Raw genomic sequence first — 18212 nt, forward strand, 5'->3', positions numbered from 1 at the left:
ATCTCGAACAAGTGACTCTGGGCAGCAAACAATAATTAAGAACAATTACAACAAAATTACAAGCTCAATGCAAAAGAAAATTAAACATATACAGCAACTGAGGAAGTTATAATCCATAGATGTTAACATAGATGTGTGTTAAGGGAGTCCTTAATACACTCAGGACTCCAGGCCCAGGTGCTCAACCAGACACTAAGGATGGTACAAATGGCCTTCTCTTAAGCTTTAAGAATAGAGAGATGAATGTTACATAATGTCCTGCCTCCATGTTTGAAATGTTATATGACTTCTATCATTCCCCTCTTGGATTGTGGCAATTCCATTATTTTTTACATAGTATAGTATATATCTTGTATGGTATTTCAGTTACACAGATCACCAAGAGAGTTTGAATCTCCCTGGAAGATCTAGCTATATATCTAACAAGCTTCAATATAGGATGAAAGTAGTTGGTTGCTGCCACTTGGTGGTCAAAATAAACTAGAGAAGGGTTTATCACATTTTCTAAGTGATTCTTAGGATATTTTACCTAGTCTCCCATGGCAATTACTTTCAAAATAAGAGTTCTAATAACAGATGTTATGGGGAAAAACTTGCTATCAAAAAAATCCCTATCTGCTAAAAATAGCAAAAGAAACAGTATATCCTTGCTTCAGAACTTTTTAAAAAGGATATGTTGGCTGAGCAATTTGTCACATAAATTAGCTTCAACTCATTTATTTTTTATAATCTAATTATGCAAATCAAGCAAGTTCCAAAGCAGTAGATAAGGCAGAAATGAGCTAATGTTTTTATAATCATCCTTAAAAAATGTTATTGTGTGCAAAAACTCACTTCTTAAATCTTGGGGGATTTGAAAGACACCAAGTAAAGAATCTTCAACTTTTCAAAAACCCCTGAGGGAAGAAAAGAAAAAAGCCAAACAATTTGAGAACATAGCATTAGCTTATGGAATCAAAGTAGTTCATCTTCCCAAGTTGCAGTTACTGCTGTTATTTTATAATAACTAATTCCAATGTGGTTTTTTCCCCAGCATGGACAGTAAAATCTTTTGAAAATAACTATTTCTTCTTTGCATTCTGGATCATATCAAGTCTCAAAGGTGCATTTTTATTTCCTTGTGGAGAAAGCTGCTTGTTAGGCTTGCTCTTGCCAAGGCTTTCAACAAATGAAATGAAATGTGTGGATGACCTGGAGGAAGGAGGCAAAGACAGGCTGCCCTGGGACTGACCGGACAAGATAGAGAAGAGCCTGCAGTCACTTAACAATAGAGGAAGAAACTTAGGAAATATATAATTGATAAGATGGTTAAAAGTGGGCAGTTTGTACCTTCAGATTGCAAGATTCTGTTAAGGTTTAATGTTGTTAAGTAAATTTAGCTCACCTAGTCATGCTTCCTGTCTAGTTTACCCAGGAAGGTTGACAATATCTGAAATACATAAATCTGGACTGCCACTAGACAGTACCAAAGGAAGAGAATTTTGTATATTTCTTTGCTACCATGTTTAGGAATTGTTGTGCCTTGTGATGACTCCCCTGGACACTTCCCCAGATACTCTCCAGATATCAGTTCAGAGGAGGATAAACCATTTCTGGGCATGTCAAGAGCGGAGTTGGTCAATGGCTCCAAGCAGCCTGCTGAGAGCAATTTGGCTGAAGCACAGCCTCAGCAGGATAGCCCTGAGGCTTCAGTTGGGAAGGCAGACAGCTGCAGCTGGTCAGCAATGAGAAAGAGGAACTGCTTTCTGCACTTGATCCAAGAACATGTAGGGTGGAGAAAAGGCAGGAGCAGAGAAAGTCAGCCTGATTACTCGCAAGGAGAAAGCCTCACCCCTCTTGATGGGCTGTACCAGAAGCTGGCTATTTAGCACAGCAGACAGATGGAGATGATGTTTTCCTTGCTGTGTGTACTTGCCTTGCTTCGAATTGTGTCTCTTCAGTTGTTGCCTTTGCCTTTGCTTGTGGACTTGCCTTTGTCTTGGAAATTGCCTTTGCCTTGGGAACTTGCTTTTGTCTAGTGGACTGGACTTGCCTTTGCCTTGAGGAGTACTGTTGCCTTCATTTGAGTAGCCTGTGGAACTTATTGGGATTGAGTTAATGCTAGCACACAGGGAATTGCTCGGGGACACCAATTCAGGCTCAGAAGCCTTAATGAAGAGTCCTTACACCCATGGTGCATGTGTTTCTATGAGTGGGATAGGACACCCCTCAGTAGAAGCTGTGACTTGCAGCTATCACTACCAACTCCTCTTCTGTTTCTGTTTAAATGGCAGCAATCAGAGGAAGAAACTTAGGAATGACCTAATTGATCAGATAGTTAAAAGTGGGAAAGAGGGAAGCTTAGTGGTGACAGTGGACCTAAAGGGAGACCCACAGATCACTTAGGTCATATACATCTACTGTAAGTATGTGATCCTCATTAAATTAATTTGATAGGAAATCAGGCAAAAAGTATCATTTTCATGACTGATTAAACTTGAAAATCCTATGATCATTTTTTTTACTAAGTAAGTTGCATTGAATCAAGATGCACACCCACACACTGACACCATAATAATATGTTCAACATGCCATATAGGATAAAATTATTTCTTAGAAGTATAAAAGTCACTCATTTCTGTTTAAGATCTAGCCTTTTGACTATGTTATAACCCTAGACCCGATTCTGCTAATGTCCATATTCCTTCCCATCCTGCTATCAGTTCTGCTTGTTCCAGTCCAACTCATATTTTCCCATATACCCATACCTAGGAAGTGGAACTTTAGCAGTAGAGAGTAATGAAAAAGTAAAGAGAAGCTAATTTGTTGGTTGCAAGGATGGCTTCAACATGTTTGTGAGAAGCATTAAAATCTACTAGCTGGCTCTACTGCCTCTAATTTTTTTTAAATATAAATATAAATAGATATGTATATGAAATGCAAATAAATGTAGATAAAGTGATTGCTGATTAAAAAATTATGCACAGCAAATGCAGCCTGCTACCTTTAAAAGCTATGAATATTCATTATGTCTGCTGAGAACTCAACATTAGTTATAAGTGATATCAGTTGCTAAGGTTGCCATCATTTTTCTCAAGAGAGCAAACATCCCTTCTCATATACACTATTTCATACTTTCCTTTATTATCTTTAATTTATAATTCTGACACATTAAAAAAAGGAAGGAATATAATATTCCAGAAGCAAGCACTTTGACAAACAACTATCCTAGGCAGTTGGTGCACACTGGACTAGTAAAATAAATGGAAAAATCCATATTTTACACGCGTAGGTATTAAGAGTCACTGACAGGTGGGTTCGTTACATGCCTCAATAGTCCATTATCTGCTACATTTAGATAACTGAGCGTCTACTGATTAATTCAAATAGGCGATACTTATTAACACTCCATTACTTTTTGGCTTTTACTTATCCATGCAAAACAATGGAAAAAAATGAAGGTGGGGAATTAGGCAAAATCAAAGCCCACAGCATGGAGGACATCTTTCCACTTTATAAAATTATCCATTTAGGAATGCAAACTAAATTATTTTAATTTGCAGATATAAAACTGATTTTTTTTAATTTATCATATCCATACTACTAAGTGTATAGTACACAAGTATTCCAGAATCCCAGGGTTTTTCCAACACCTAAAGCATTTATTACTTTACTTTATTGTATTATTTTTATATATAAGGTATATATAAGGCTAAACTGTGGACATGAAAACAGAAACTAATTAAATTCCAACGGTCCTTAGATTTCATAAGTAACTTAAAGTGTTCCTTAAAATATTATTTCAGCATGCTGATTGCATATGACTGTGCTTCTCTGGGATTCTGTGACCTATTGCTTTTAGTTGTATTGCATGATGGAATTATGTTGTTTCCTACTAAGAATTTGTACGGATTGAGGTTGCCTATAAACTGCTAAATGAAAGCAAACAAGGGGAAAAAATCTAAATCTACAAATTTTTAAACAGTAGATTAAATCCTGACTATCTGCAGAGGTAGTCATTAGATTTCTTCTATGGCTATGCCAGGGGTCTTCAAACTTGGCCCTTTTATGACTTGTGGACTTCAACTCCCAGAATTCCTCAGCCAGCATGCCTGGCTGAGGAATTCTGGAAGTTGAAGTCCACAAGTCATAAAAGGGCCAAGTTTGAAGATCCCTGTTCTACGCTAATATAAAAAAGCTCAGAGAGGAAGAGGGAACACCTTTTATCAATCCAAGATTTAAAATCAGCCAACCAAAGAGCCATGTATGTGAGATGGGTGACTATATAAGCTAAATAAATAAATGGCAATTGTGTTGAGCTTTCAAAATATGCAACTAAAAAAGAAGATTTCTTGGAATATGCAAGCCCACATACTTTGATTAGCCAATTATTTATTCATAGTTTGAGAAAATAGTTCACTAGATATCCTCATATTATTTACAAAGATTAAAATAGTATCTTTTGTATTTATGCAAGGAAGACATGGGAGACTGGAATGAAAACAAATAAAACAAGTTATGGTCCATCAACCATAGTTGCAGCTAATTTAATTGTCTCTTCTCCCACAGATACTAATTTGATTTTCATTTATTTTCTTCCTGAATTATTAAGGGAAATGAGATCAACATATAATGTGGATAAATCACATTATTTGTGTTTGCAAACTCTCTTGATGTTTGATATCAAATTGTGTTTTTCATAGTGAACAAACTACAGGATCTGGCAATCAAGACAAGAACAAATTAATTGAAATATGTTTGTATGTTCCAAACTGTCACAGCTAGTGATACCCCAAGAGTACAATGTGTGGGCCTGTTATGATTCAAATGTGAAAAAGAAAATTTAAAAATATAGTTTACAAGCAACTGAGAAAGGTTAGTTGAACCTGCATTGAAACCTGTTAAGCAATCTGCTACAGAAAACCACTACACAATTTCCACTATTTGAACATATTTTAAGAAAGTTACACTAAACAAGGGAGCAGTGGTTATTGCAATGTAATATCTTTTCCTAGACATGATGAGTAGCATCAAAAATATGACAAGGATTGCTATGAAAGAAGCTTTTTTATTTTTTAAAAAATGCTTGCTCTGGATGATTGTTCACTTATATCATTCAATTTTGGTACTTGGCACACTTTGGTTTTGTTGGAAACAGCAAAAACTGTCATCATGAGCTCAGACAGTTTCAATTTACAGATATGAACCAATAACACCCTTTTGCTGCAATAAACAGCAGCTAGTTTTGTTCTGATCTATTATCTTGTCACAATAAAAAATCACTATATATTGAATAAATAATTGACTAGACATCATCATTTTATTTACAAATATTCATTGCTTAAAGCTCCGTCTTTGCCTTGGGTTGACTAAAAGTGGGTTTAGCAAGCAGCTATTTTCCACTAAAACAGAAAACAGAACAATTAATCCCATATCTATTCAAATTAGATGTTGCCAAGAAGTTGGGGGAAATTATTGTCAAAGAAAATAAGTTCTTTCTCACACATTTGGAACTATTATAGGTTATTTCTGAGCCATTACAGCTCTGGAAATAAACATCCGCATCATTCTTTCTTCTTAATTATACATAACCCAGAACAATCAACTAAGTCACAATTCACTTATTCCTGCTGTATACCCGTAGAGCAGAGGTCCCCAAACCCCGGTCCTTGGACAGGCACCGGTCTGTGGCATGCCAGCAACTGGTCCATGCAAACTAGTGAAGTCCCATCAGTGGGATGCAAGCAGCATGCAAAACCACACCCCCTCCAGTCCAAAAACCTTTCTTCTCGGAACCATCCCTGGTACCCAAAAGGTTGGGGGCCGCTGCCTTAGATTACTTGCTGGGCTTCTGTCTTCACCTTGGAAAAGTGAACAGAGCAAGGCTGCTTTATGTCTGCTTTCTTTAATGTTTATTTTGACACATGCACACCCCTAGTTCTGCACCCCTGCAAAGCATTTCCTAAGGCTATTGCAATTCAGGCATCCTGTATCCTCACCAAGCGAACGTCAGTAGAATAGCAGCTCTCAGTGGAGATGTTTAAAGAGAAGCAGCATTCTGTTCCTGGCTGTCACTTGTTTGTTTGTTATTTCAATTTATATATTTGCCAATCTCAAATATATGACTCCATGGTGGGGGGGAGGGTTACAAATTATTAAAAAAATATAAAATACCAAGACTGTAAATGTAAAGTCACGTGCTTCACATAGAGACGGACACAGAGCTGGGTAAAGATGAGTTTATTCTGAACAGAACAAACTGGGGAAACAGGGAAGCCTGGCGTCTATTTGTACCTGCCCAGGTGGATGGCATCCAATCAGTTCAAACCTGGGCTTCCTGCCAGTGCAGGTGACAATGGGTGTAGATCCTGGCTTCTCACCAGGCTGACTATGCCTGGGGCTGTCAACAGCTTAAGTCATTAGGCTTATCCTGAGTGAGCAGTTATCGCCCGGAGCTGTCCAGCCCCTCTGCTGATCTGCACCATCAGCCTCCTGCTGTGCTGTCCTTTGTGTATGCTGGGAGGCATACACTGCAGTAAATTTAAGAAGAATAAAAACCATACAAAGCTATGCCACAAAATTCATAGCCAGGGTAGTCTAACATCCTTCAATAATAATCAATGCAGCCACTGCACAGGTTCCACCACAGTCCCAGCTCCTCATGCTCATTGGCAACACCATGTTTTCAGGACCTTATTTTTACAGATAGATGAATTTACTAATATGGATTTTAGTTAGTTTTTTTTCCATTCCTAACTTTGATTATACTTGGACTGCTCCCATTTCCATTTTCCATTTAATGAAATAATCTTAATTTGAATATTCATACAAATTTTGATATGTCTTTCTCTTATTGGTCATATGGTGGTATGCTTTTTTTCTTAATTCACATTTTTTGCAAGCAATTTTCTCTAATGGTTTTTCAAAACTATCTGCATTTTGGTACCTATTTCCTTATTTCGTATGCAATCTTTTCCGTATGCATTTTTACTAAAGAACTCTGTGTTTTGTGTGTGTATGTGTGTGTGTGTGTAACCTCATCTACTGAGTCTGAACAAGTATACCTATAGCACAACTAGTTCTGTATGTCTATTTATTTATCAGATAATTATTATTCAGTTCTTATCACAATCAAATAGAAGAATTTCAAAAGTCATTGTTGATACAAGAAGTTTGGAGAATACTGGCTTGCCCATTTTTATTTTAAATTCAAGTAATGTTCCAGTGGATCGAGTTTTTATTGCTTCTGCTTTAAACAGTAAAAGAGGAGATAATTTATCTGTGTAGGCTTTTCACTTAACTCTTTCTTATGGGTTAGACAAATATATTGAGAGTAACTGCATCATCTCAGACAAGATACAGGTTACAACTTGTTTTTCGGGTGATAAATTAATAGAGCGGGACTACTTTAAATTCATTTTATTTTTAACAGCTCAAATGCCAGTGTCTATAAATTAATTTGAAGCGGAGTATATTTTTCTTACAGTGCTATCTGCTTAAAAGACATATGAATCATTTTAATCATCTCCACATTTATCCAAAAATCCCCTGCATTTTGATTTTTCATCTAACTGTTATTTCTGGCCAGAGGTGTTAACTTCCAAGATTCATTTTAGTTTTCTTTCTTGGTTGATTGCTTTACTGTTTTGCCGTGGAATTAAAACACAATGTTTGGATACTCAAATATTAGCTTTCTAATATAAACATTTTTCTCCACAGTTTGTTTCAAAACATACTGCATAAAGCCAAATGATAATGAAAATTATGTACTCCATGTGTGTGCGTATAGATATGAAATTGGTTGAAATGCTGCCTTGGAAATCCTTACATATATAAAATCATTAATTTAATTAAAAGTATAAAATATGAAAAGTTAAATATTCTTTTCCCAGTTCTGCCTCTTACTCCCCTTATCACACAATGATAGTATTTAATTATCTTGGAAAATAGCAAGAATGGTCAAGTTTATCTCTTCAGTCATTTTAACTGAACTATTATGCTGAAGATCAACTGTAACAACATGAAGCTGTCTATTTGTCTTCTTTCTATTAATCTACTATGTCTTGGATTGATTTAGTTATAATCATACTATGAGGTTCCAGAAACTATACATCACAAAAATCATAATAAAAGCTTCCTATGAATTCTGCCAGATTTTCCTTAAGAATTGCAGATCCCTGGAGATAGATCCATTCTCTAGAATAATTATATGTTTATACCAGTTATACATTCATGCAGAGATGCTCATTCATACCTACACCAATTCATACCTCATTATTCATAAACTGACAGTTTGTTTTTTATTATATATGGTCAGGGCTTTTTTTCTCATAGAACGCTCAGAACGGAGTTCTGGCACCTTTTTTGGATGGAACCTTGTAGGGTAGGCAAGGCAGGTTGTATAACATGTGTGAGTTCCGGCACCTTTTTCTTTTACAAAAAAAGCACTGTATATGGTTAAACCCAAACCAACAAGAACTATTATTTAAGTCAGTCCTTGGGGAAACCATTTAGCTATCATTCAAATGTCATTTTTGTAAAGATATCATAGAGTACAAATAGCATGGTAGCTACATAACAAACTTGAAAATTTACATTTTAATATAAATCAAGGCTAAATATAGAGATCATAGTAACACTTAGAATCAAAGAGTCCATAACTGACTTCCTGATTAAATCAGAAAACTACTTTGCTAATGTAAGTAACAAAATAATAGAGTTGGAAGGGACTTTGGAGGTCTTCTAGTACAGGGCTTTTCACCTTTTTCACCCATTGTACCACTTTTAGGATATGGCAACACCTGAGTACCACCAGTCACCTAGCATGGTGTCAAAAATTGATGATCAAAAAAAAAACAACGGAAAAAAGTGATGAAGTACAGTTAGTCCTCGACTTACAACAGTTTGCTTAGTGACTGTTTGAAGTTACAATGGCACTGAAAAAAGTGCCCCCCAAGCCACAGCTGAGCAAGACACTTGCCTGCCTGCCCTGGCAGCACTCTTTCTCTTTTCCGAGGTTTTCACTGTTGTGAGCATTTCTGTTGAGGATTGGCAATGGGGGTGGGGAGAAGGGGGTATTTGGTTTTTATTCCCCCCCTCTCTGCTGGCTGGTTGCAGCAGATTTTGGTGTTTTCACATGACCCTGGGACACTGTGACCATCATAAATATGAATCAGTTGCCAAGCATCTGAATGTAAATCACAAGACCCTGGAGATGCTGCAACATTCCAGCTGATTGGTGCTTCTTCTGGGCTCAGAAGCACCAGGATCAGTGCTGAGCTCCAGCTGGAGCCTGGCACTGATTCTGGTGCTTCCGCTGAGCCCTGACAGCCCTGCAGCTCCAGTCATCTCTCACTCAGGCTTGTGTGGTGTTACCACAGTCCCCTCCCCCACTACCACTTTTCTAGGATGGTTGCGAACCACCTGCTAGGTGCCAATGTACCACAGGTGGTACCTGTACCACTGCTTGAAAAGCCTTGTTCTAGTACAACCCCCTGCTCAAGCACAAGATCCTATACCATGTCAGACAAATGGCTGTCCAATCTCTTCTTAGTTTGTCTCCCAGTTGATGTTAGGGTACTTAAAGTCCCCCATTACTACAGTTGTGTGTTTTCTACTACATTTATTAACTGATTAGAAAAAACTTCATCTATTTCTTCTGTTTGGATTGGATGGTCTGTAGTAAACACCTATGATGATGTCATTCTTTTTTCCATATATATATATAAAGGGAACACTGTATTTAATAGTAGGATGTCTTATCTTGTGTTCTCTTTATTATATATATATATATGGATCTTTGGTCATTCGGGTTTTTCCCCATGTAGAATTGAAGGTGTAGGCGCAACGTTTCGACGGAATCCCATCCGTCATCCTCAGGCTGGTGGCTTCAGCTTCCTTCTTCTGGGAGAAGCATGTGGTAGTGGCTGTTTGTTCCTCTTTTTTTTTTAAACTGCCAGACGGGGTGTGTTCTGTGGGTGGAGGTGTGCTCTGATTGGGTGGGGGATTAGGTGTGTTCTGATTGGGTGGGAGTGTGTTTTGAATGGTGGGTGTGTTCTGATTGGGTGGGGTTGTGTTTTGAGTGGATGGGCTGGTCTCAGCTGCCAGCCTTAGACCTGAGCTGGTGAGTTGTGCTGCTTTTGTTCGGCTTCATGTTTGTGGTGGTGCCATGTTTTTATAGTGGGTGTCAGTTTGCTTATTGTGTGGTTTGGAGGGGTTTAAAGTGGCTGATGTTTAAATCCCCCTCCTTTCCCCCCCCCAGAGATCTCTTATTTTGGGGATTTTCTTCTTCAGGAAAATAGGTAGGATAGAGAAAATCAATATTCTTACCCAGATTCAAGCATGCTGTTTAAAATCCGCTTAGTTTAAAAGCTTATGGCTCTTGTTGTCACCAGCTATGGCTGAACATGAAGTTAGCCAGCCTTTTCTTCTGTTGGTTTCTGGGAGGCTTCTCCTGAACTGTTCGGAGAGACCGCTGTCTCTCCTAAGTCCCTGGGATTTCCTTCCTTCATTCCACCCCTTCAGGGTGGGTTCTGGCCCCTTAGGGTCTCCAAGAAAAAGAAATTTCAGCCGAAGGGTTCAGCATTCCGAATCTTCAGACTGCTCCCTGGAAAACAGGAACTGGAAGCCTCTCTTTTTTCCTTTTATATTAACCACCATGCATTCAAGGAAGCTTTCATCCATGGTTTTATGCATTTCTGTAATGGGGTAGTGATTTCTTCCATATAATACAAATCCACCTTCTCTTTTGTTAGATCTGTATCTTTTATATATATATATATATATATATATATATATATATAGATATTTTAACTATAACAATTTCCAGTGCCTGGTATACAGTGTGTTGTCCTGGTTTATATTTTAGCAAGAAAAAAGGACAATAATAATTAATTAACAATCAATAATAGTTAAATTTGATAATTCCATAATTAATATATTAATTAATGATACATTTCTTTGATCGTCCCTTCTCCCATTTGTATTCTCCTTCAACCTTAGCCAAAATATAATTCTTAATATTTTCAATATATAAATGATTAGATATAGGCATTTTTTATATTTATACAAATAATAATAATCCCTCTATATAACATTTTTCAGCTTATATTATTCTCATAACCATCATCTCATTAGTTCAGCATACATCCTATTTTTATAATTTTTGTTCAGTTAAATTCCCTTATATTCAATCCAATTATTATCAGTCATAATTTCTTCATATTAGTCATCTAACTGTCCAAATTTTCCCTTCACTTGTGAAGGTTTTCTTGCTTTGGGAATCTTTTCAAGGATTTAGATAATAGATAGAAGAAAGAATATCAGTATTCTCACCATTTTCAAGCATGTTGTTCACCGATATTTAGGTTCATGCTCTGGGACTTCAGCAGTAAGCAGCTTGGGCTAGCCTTCCTCCTGTTGGGTTCGGAGAGATTTCCCCAGATCAAACAAAGTGATTGCTATCACTTCGTGATCAATGGGGCACCCCTCCTTCACGGTCACCACTTTGGGCAACTTCGGACCCATCTAGGGTCCCCCAAGCAGGAAGAAACTAGCTATGGGGAGCGGAGGTTCACTCTCACGTGGCCATGCACTGCAGGTGCAAAACCGGAAGTCTAGATTGGTATCTTTTGAACAGTTTATATCCTTCCATCAGTACATTCCAGTCATGAGTTTCATCTCACTAAGTTTCAAAAATGGCAACGATATCATACCTGCCTCATGTATTAATACCTCAAATTCACCCTGTTTGTTCCTCAAGCTTTGAACTTTTGTAACATTTGAGCAATGCCATATCCACTCATAATAAATAGTGAAGGGAAACTGAATTCCTAATCTGAGCCAGATTATGAAAAAAAGGCATAGAAAGAATGTTGCATTAAGTACAAGGCTGAGCATTATTTTTGATTGGCCAAAATATCCATTTGTATTCCTGGATATATCTGCTTTATGTGGATTTTTCATCTTGTAAATGCAAAGATATAAAGGAAGAATTTTATTTTCTTTAACAATTTGTATTCTCCTATTTTCTATGAGTGCATCATCGAAGCACTAAATTACAAATGTAGATAATTATTTTTTGCAGTATTTCATGACTAGTAAGGATATCTATCTTTGACTTTCTTCCATTTCATTTTCCATTGAAAAGCCAAATATTTCAATTATGGGTTTCTGGTTCAACCATATTTTCCCATTCTGAGTTATGTTCCCTGACCATATCACTTCTGGAAAAGTACATGTGAGGTTTTCTTCAAATGCACACAATTATAAATATAAGTAAGAGTGAGAATAATTCCTTTACCTTCTGAAATGTAATCTTCTTAGCATAAGAATAACAACTATATTGCACTTTTTTAAAAAAAAATGCTAATTGGCAGAAACAAGGCTAGTCAATATCCTTGAGCTCCAGAAATGCATCTCAGGAATGCATTTTCTCTTTCATAAGAGAAGAGAATGACATGAACACAGGGATTTTAAACGTTATGAAATCATCATTTTAATAAGCATTGCATATATTCATAGTAAATGTGAACATAATACGCAGTGAGATGGTTGGCTTCCCATTACCATAGAAACACAGTTTGTATTCTACGGATGGTATTTCAGTGTGTGCAAGCTTCCAATTACCATCTGGTTCTGGAACATCTGTTACTTTAAGCAGAATTTTTGCTGAGAAATAAGTAATAGGTTTTTTGAGGATGGCCAGGGGAACTAAAATCTGCTGTTCCATTTACATTAAGATTTCTTAGGTATGGTTATTGCCAGTGAAAAAGGTAATTGTTAAAACAGTAATTTTTAGTGATTTAAGTTTATGTAAAATAATTTGTTAACTTTTTATTGAAAATATGAAGGGTAATAAACATTTCAATAACCATTTGGCTTTTGTCACTGTTATTTTTAAAGGCTCAATCATATATTATTAAAATATCATTTTTCATTTATATAACTTCCAGGTTTTACAGAGACTACAGTCAATGAGTTGTTACTGCTTCCACTAAAAAAAGCTACAAAAAATAATATACAGTTACATGGTTTTAAAAATGACTAGATAAATCATGTTTCTAGTAGTAGGGCTTACACTTTATTAAATTTAGGATATTATTACAATACAATTATTATTCATAATTACTCTTCTTCCCTGCTATTCCATATGCCCAAAACCAAAAATTATGTTCTGAAAAAGATGAAAACAAGGCCTTTAAGTAAAAACAAACAAACCATTTTTATTTGTTCTCCAAACTTTGAGCATCCTTTATGAGTCCTTTATGGCTGACCCTGGGTATGCTTCTTACATCTCTTAGTTTGTGTCTGAGTTTTTCTTCCTTTCCATCCCTTTCTACCTCCTTATTGTTTGGTTATCTTGTGGTTTATGTTTGAGATTAGATCCTAATGATTGGTGGCCCTCCTCCCTCAGTTTTAGTTTAAAGCCCTTTGGATAAGTTAAGCCAGTCTTTTTCCAAATACATTATTTCCACTTCTTGTCAGGTGCAGCCCATCCTTTGCCAGAAGACTTTCTTGAAGGTAATGCAGACCATGGTCTTGGAATTCAAAGTGCTCTTGGGTGACACCAATCCTTGAACCAATGGTTCATTTTTAAAATCCTTCGTTCTCTTGTTGCATGTTGACCTTTTGTTGGAAGCATAGATGAAAACACCACTTGTGTTCCTAACTCTCTAGGAACTCTTTATCTTGCCAAGCTGTTCGTAGTCTCTTGATATTGTTTTTGGGTTCGCTGTTCTATCGTTCAGCCCCACATGAAGGGGAAGAAAGGGATAGTAATCTATGGGCTTGATTATTTTAGAAAGGTTCTCAGCCACATCTTTGATTTTTGCTCCAGGGAGATAACCAATTTCCCTAGATTGATTATCTAGTCTACAGATGGCTGAATCTGTTCCACTGAGAATTGAGTCTCCTAACATCAACATTCATCTTTTTTTTTGGGGGGGGGAGTCTGGACTACTTCTCTTCTTATTGTAGAAACACTTGATGTCCTTTTTCAGGTTTCTTAATGCTTTCTTCCAGTGGGAGGCTAAGAAATCGATTGCTCAACTGCATTGAGGCTGCACTGGACTGGGTTGAACTAGACAGCAAGGGCATTGCTTTGTGTTTTTGTCTTCTATGAGTGACGTGCTTCTATCTCTAAAGATTCATTTACAGGTTCATTTCTTCTAGTAGTTGTTTGTTCCTTATTGTGTTTAGCTTGGATATAGTCTTCTTGCTTAGGTTGGAGTTTCTTGTTTTGTAGGTTGAGTCTCAGAGTGGCTAGAGTTGCCTCCAGATGCTTTATTTTTTCTTCCAGTAATTCATTTAGTCTACATTTGGTACATGTGTAATTTGGGTCCTCCATGGGCATGGGTACATACATGGAACATATTTTTCAAATCACAACAATGTCCATCTCTTTTTACTTTTTGTTACTTCATTTAAGAATTAAAATTTTTAAAAGTTTACAAAATGTTAAAAGATGTAAAAGGTTTTACCATTTTTTAAAAAACTAAATTAAAAATTTAAAAATTCTGAAAGTTTATTTAAAAATTTAAATATTTTGTTTTTTATTTAAATTTATTTAAAATTTTAAATAAATTTTGTTGTTTGTGTAACTATATTTTAAGGGCTTTATGACTTGCAAATCACAAATTCCTGCCATGCTTTTCTCTGTTGCAATACTTTTCTCTATTGCAGCATAATCTTGTATAAAATTTGGATGTCACTTTATTTTGTCTTAGAATGTCATTATACTTGCCCCCCAAAAGACACATCCAAGTTACATTCATCATGACTTCAATATATATTGCATTCTGCCCAAATGCAAGATATTCTGTGCATATTGCTAGAACTATAAAAGCTATGATTAAATAAAGGTAAGTGTGATGCCTGGTAAGTTGAAAGTTAAACTATCAAGACAGAATTATGAAAAGCACATCCAACTCTATCAACCTGGCTTTGAAAACATAACACATTTTTATGCAGACTTGTTACTGGCCAAAGAACCCAGTCTACAGTGCATCAAATTTTGTCATCTTACACTCAATTAGTTCAGCTTTTTCGGCCAATTCTCTCTACTTAACCAAAATTGGTTTGATGGTGAATGCCATGCAGCCAAGAAATAACTGATTTCCTGCTTTAAGGAATATAAAAAGGATCCCCTTACTAATTCAATTCAGGATGGGCTGCTCTTCAAAAGGAAATATAAATAGTAATTACAGGCAAAGAAGAGGCAAGCTCTCAGAGCCAGTTGGAATCAACTAATTTCTGCTACTTGTTCTAAAAATTCAGCTCAGTTCTGGAAATGCATAGTTCTTTAATCTGCTTCCCCCAATTTATGAATTTCATCATCTTTCCCTGCTTCAGTTTGGGAAGACCCTATCAGATTGCTCTATACATAGCTGAAGAGTGGATTACTCCATCTGAAGAGTGGATTAGACCAAGAAGCTTATCTATTCCCCTCTTGCTCCTCCCCCCACAACTAGGCTTTGAGATTACAAAACTGATTAAAAAGCTGAAATTGAACAAAGCTCCAGGATGGGACTTCAGTTCAGCAGAGGCCATTCAAAACTATTTAGAAGGGTAGAAACCAATTTTGGCTTCCCTATTCACCTCTAATAACCATGCTAAGGTCCCTAAGCTAAGTTTTGGTGATTCCAATCTACAAAAAAAGAAGATAGAGATTTATCTGCCAATTATCACCACATTAGCCTTCTTAATGTGGTTAACAAATTATGGTAGACTCCAGGATTGGGTTATAATTGAGAATACTGTACTTAATGAGCACTGTTAAGAAGAATGGCTAGAAATTAAACCAAGGTGAATAGATTTTCACAAAGCACTCTGAGGTACAGTACATGCCTGACAGTTAAATAATAACTCAATAGAATAAGTCAATACCTTTAAATATCTGGGGAATGTTTTTCATGCTACAGGAACTAAAAAATTCACAGATTATGTTACCCTAAACATACAAAAAATAGTGTCAGCTTTTCAGTCTTTCTACTTCTCTAAAGCTCATCAGCTATTTGTCTTTTTGGCTAAGATCCAAGCCCAGCTCCTTTTTGGAGTTCAGTTGTGCCCCTACAGGTCATTCTTCCTTCTTAAAAGTGTTCAATCCAAATTCCTGAAATCAATTTTTCAAGTATCTCCTAGTGTTCTGAATGTGGTGCTTTCTCATGAAGATGGCCTTATTAAAATAGAAACTTCTGATTGGATTTTCACTTTATCCTAATGGCTTAAACTCTTCTTTTTTTCCAGCTGACTTGGTCTCTCTAATTATGATTGATAGCTTTCAGTATTCTTGGTGACAGACAATACATGGCAAACTGCAGTTGTATGGCTTCTCATGGCCAGCCCTCATTCTGATGGGCTATGAAAACACAATAACTAATCTGAGCCACTGATTTAGAGCTGTTAGCAGATTTACTAGTTCCACCTAGAAAGACCTTCCTGGGCCACTCTGCACCTCTTTTCAAACAGCCAGATACCTTAGTCACACAATATTTAGAAGGGCTGATCCTTGGACAGTTTCAGTGCCCACTCAACAGATGTTACTAAAGGGAGAACCCCTTTGAACAAAGACTGTGTCCATGTGATGGAGGAATAATTAAAACAATGGAACATTTTATTTTGTATTGTCCCCTCTACGCAGACATTCACCAGGAACACTTATCTTCATTCCTAGTACTTTTTATAATCTCTGATTATAAAATATACAGTACTGAACATGTCCTAAGTGACAAAGTAACTCTTGGTCATGTAACCTATTCCATGCTTTTGCATTGTGGTGTTGAGGAAGACTTTTGAGAGTTCCTTGGACTGCAAGGAAATCAAATCAATCAAACCTAAAGGAAATCAACCGACCATTCTTTGGAAGGACAAATACTGAAGCTGAAGCTGAAATACTTTGGCCACCTAATGAGAAGATAGGACTCATTGGAAAAGACCCTGATGTTGGGAAAGACTGAAGGCAAAATGAGAAGGGGACAGCAGAAGATGAGATGGTTACATAGTGTCTTTGGAGAAATGAACATGAATTTGGGCAAACTCTAGGACACAATGGAAGACAGGAGAGCATGGCATGCTATGGTCCATGGAGTTGCAACAAGTCAGACATGGCTTAGTGACTGATCAACAATAAAATCCTATTCTAATGACACTGAACAATAATTTGTACCAGAGATGTTATGTTTGTGGAAAATCCTCCTGAGCTTTTCATATATTCCAGAAACATTGTTGTTCTCTTCTCTGTCTGTTATAAGGTGCTCCTTCTGGAGGCCCAGTTAGGATAGCTGCAAGTTCTAATAGCTGCCTTGATGTGCTTTGTTCTTTCTCTTTTTCTTCCTTGCTGATAGGCAAACATTCAGCCCAGTGATGTAGGGTTCTGATTACTCCCAGTTTATACTCCAGTGGGTGGTGACATTCAGAAACCCATACACAGAGATCAGCTCAGGAGATTTTCAACAAACACAACATACATGCACTTTAAGCTAAGAAACACATTAAGACAGAAGCTTATCCACCCCAAGGTCAAAACACCATATACAAAAAGCAATATTGTATATGCACTGCAATGCAGCAAGACATGCACATACCTGTACATTGGGGAAACAAAACAATCACTTTACAAATACATGGCACAACACAAGAGAACAAACTTATCAGGACAGGATTCAGCAGTCTATCTACATCTGAAAGACAAGGGTCCCTCCTTTGAAGACAGCAAGGTTCATATTCTGGATAGAGAGGACCACTAGTTTGAAATAGGAGTCAAAGAGGCCATCTATATTAAAATTGAACTGCCCTCCCTCAACAGAAGGGGTGGAATATGATGCCACCTATCTCCGATTTATGATACAGTTCTTTCAGCAGTACCAAGGAGGTTCCAAATCCATTTGCACTCTGATTCAGATGACTCTGAGGATACAGATAAACCTCACAATAATTCTCAGTGTGCTAACAACTGACTGACTGCAAAGAATATATAACTTCTTTCATCCCCCACCAGTTAGTTAGAACTGAAGACGCTTCTTGGATGAGAAGCAAAACGTTTTCAAAGAAAAAACCAAGAAAGTCCAATTGCCTTTGGAAAAAAAAGGGGGGTGCATGACCTAGATCAGGGGTCGGCAACCTCGGCTCTTTTATGACTCGTGGACTTCAAACTCCCAGAATTCCTGAGCCAGCATAGCTGGCTCAGGAATTCTGGGAGTTGAAGTCCACGAGTCATAAAAGAGCCGAGGTTGCCG

The 18212-nt window shown here is 36.9% G+C and overlaps 1 protein-coding gene across 1 annotated transcript in view; it reads right to left on the bottom strand.

Annotated features, from left to right (window-relative positions):
- The window catches only part of FGF14 (fibroblast growth factor 14), a gene marked incomplete at both ends in the record, with an annotated part of 341505 nt that overhangs the window by 144895 nt on the left and 178398 nt on the right, over positions 1-18212 (bottom strand). The gene's annotated exons all lie outside the window — the stretch shown is intronic.

Source organism: Vipera ursinii, assembly GCF_947247035.1.
Source record: "Vipera ursinii genome assembly, chromosome: 4".
In the NCBI taxonomy this organism is placed as follows: Eukaryota; Metazoa; Chordata; class Lepidosauria; order Squamata; family Viperidae; genus Vipera; species Vipera ursinii.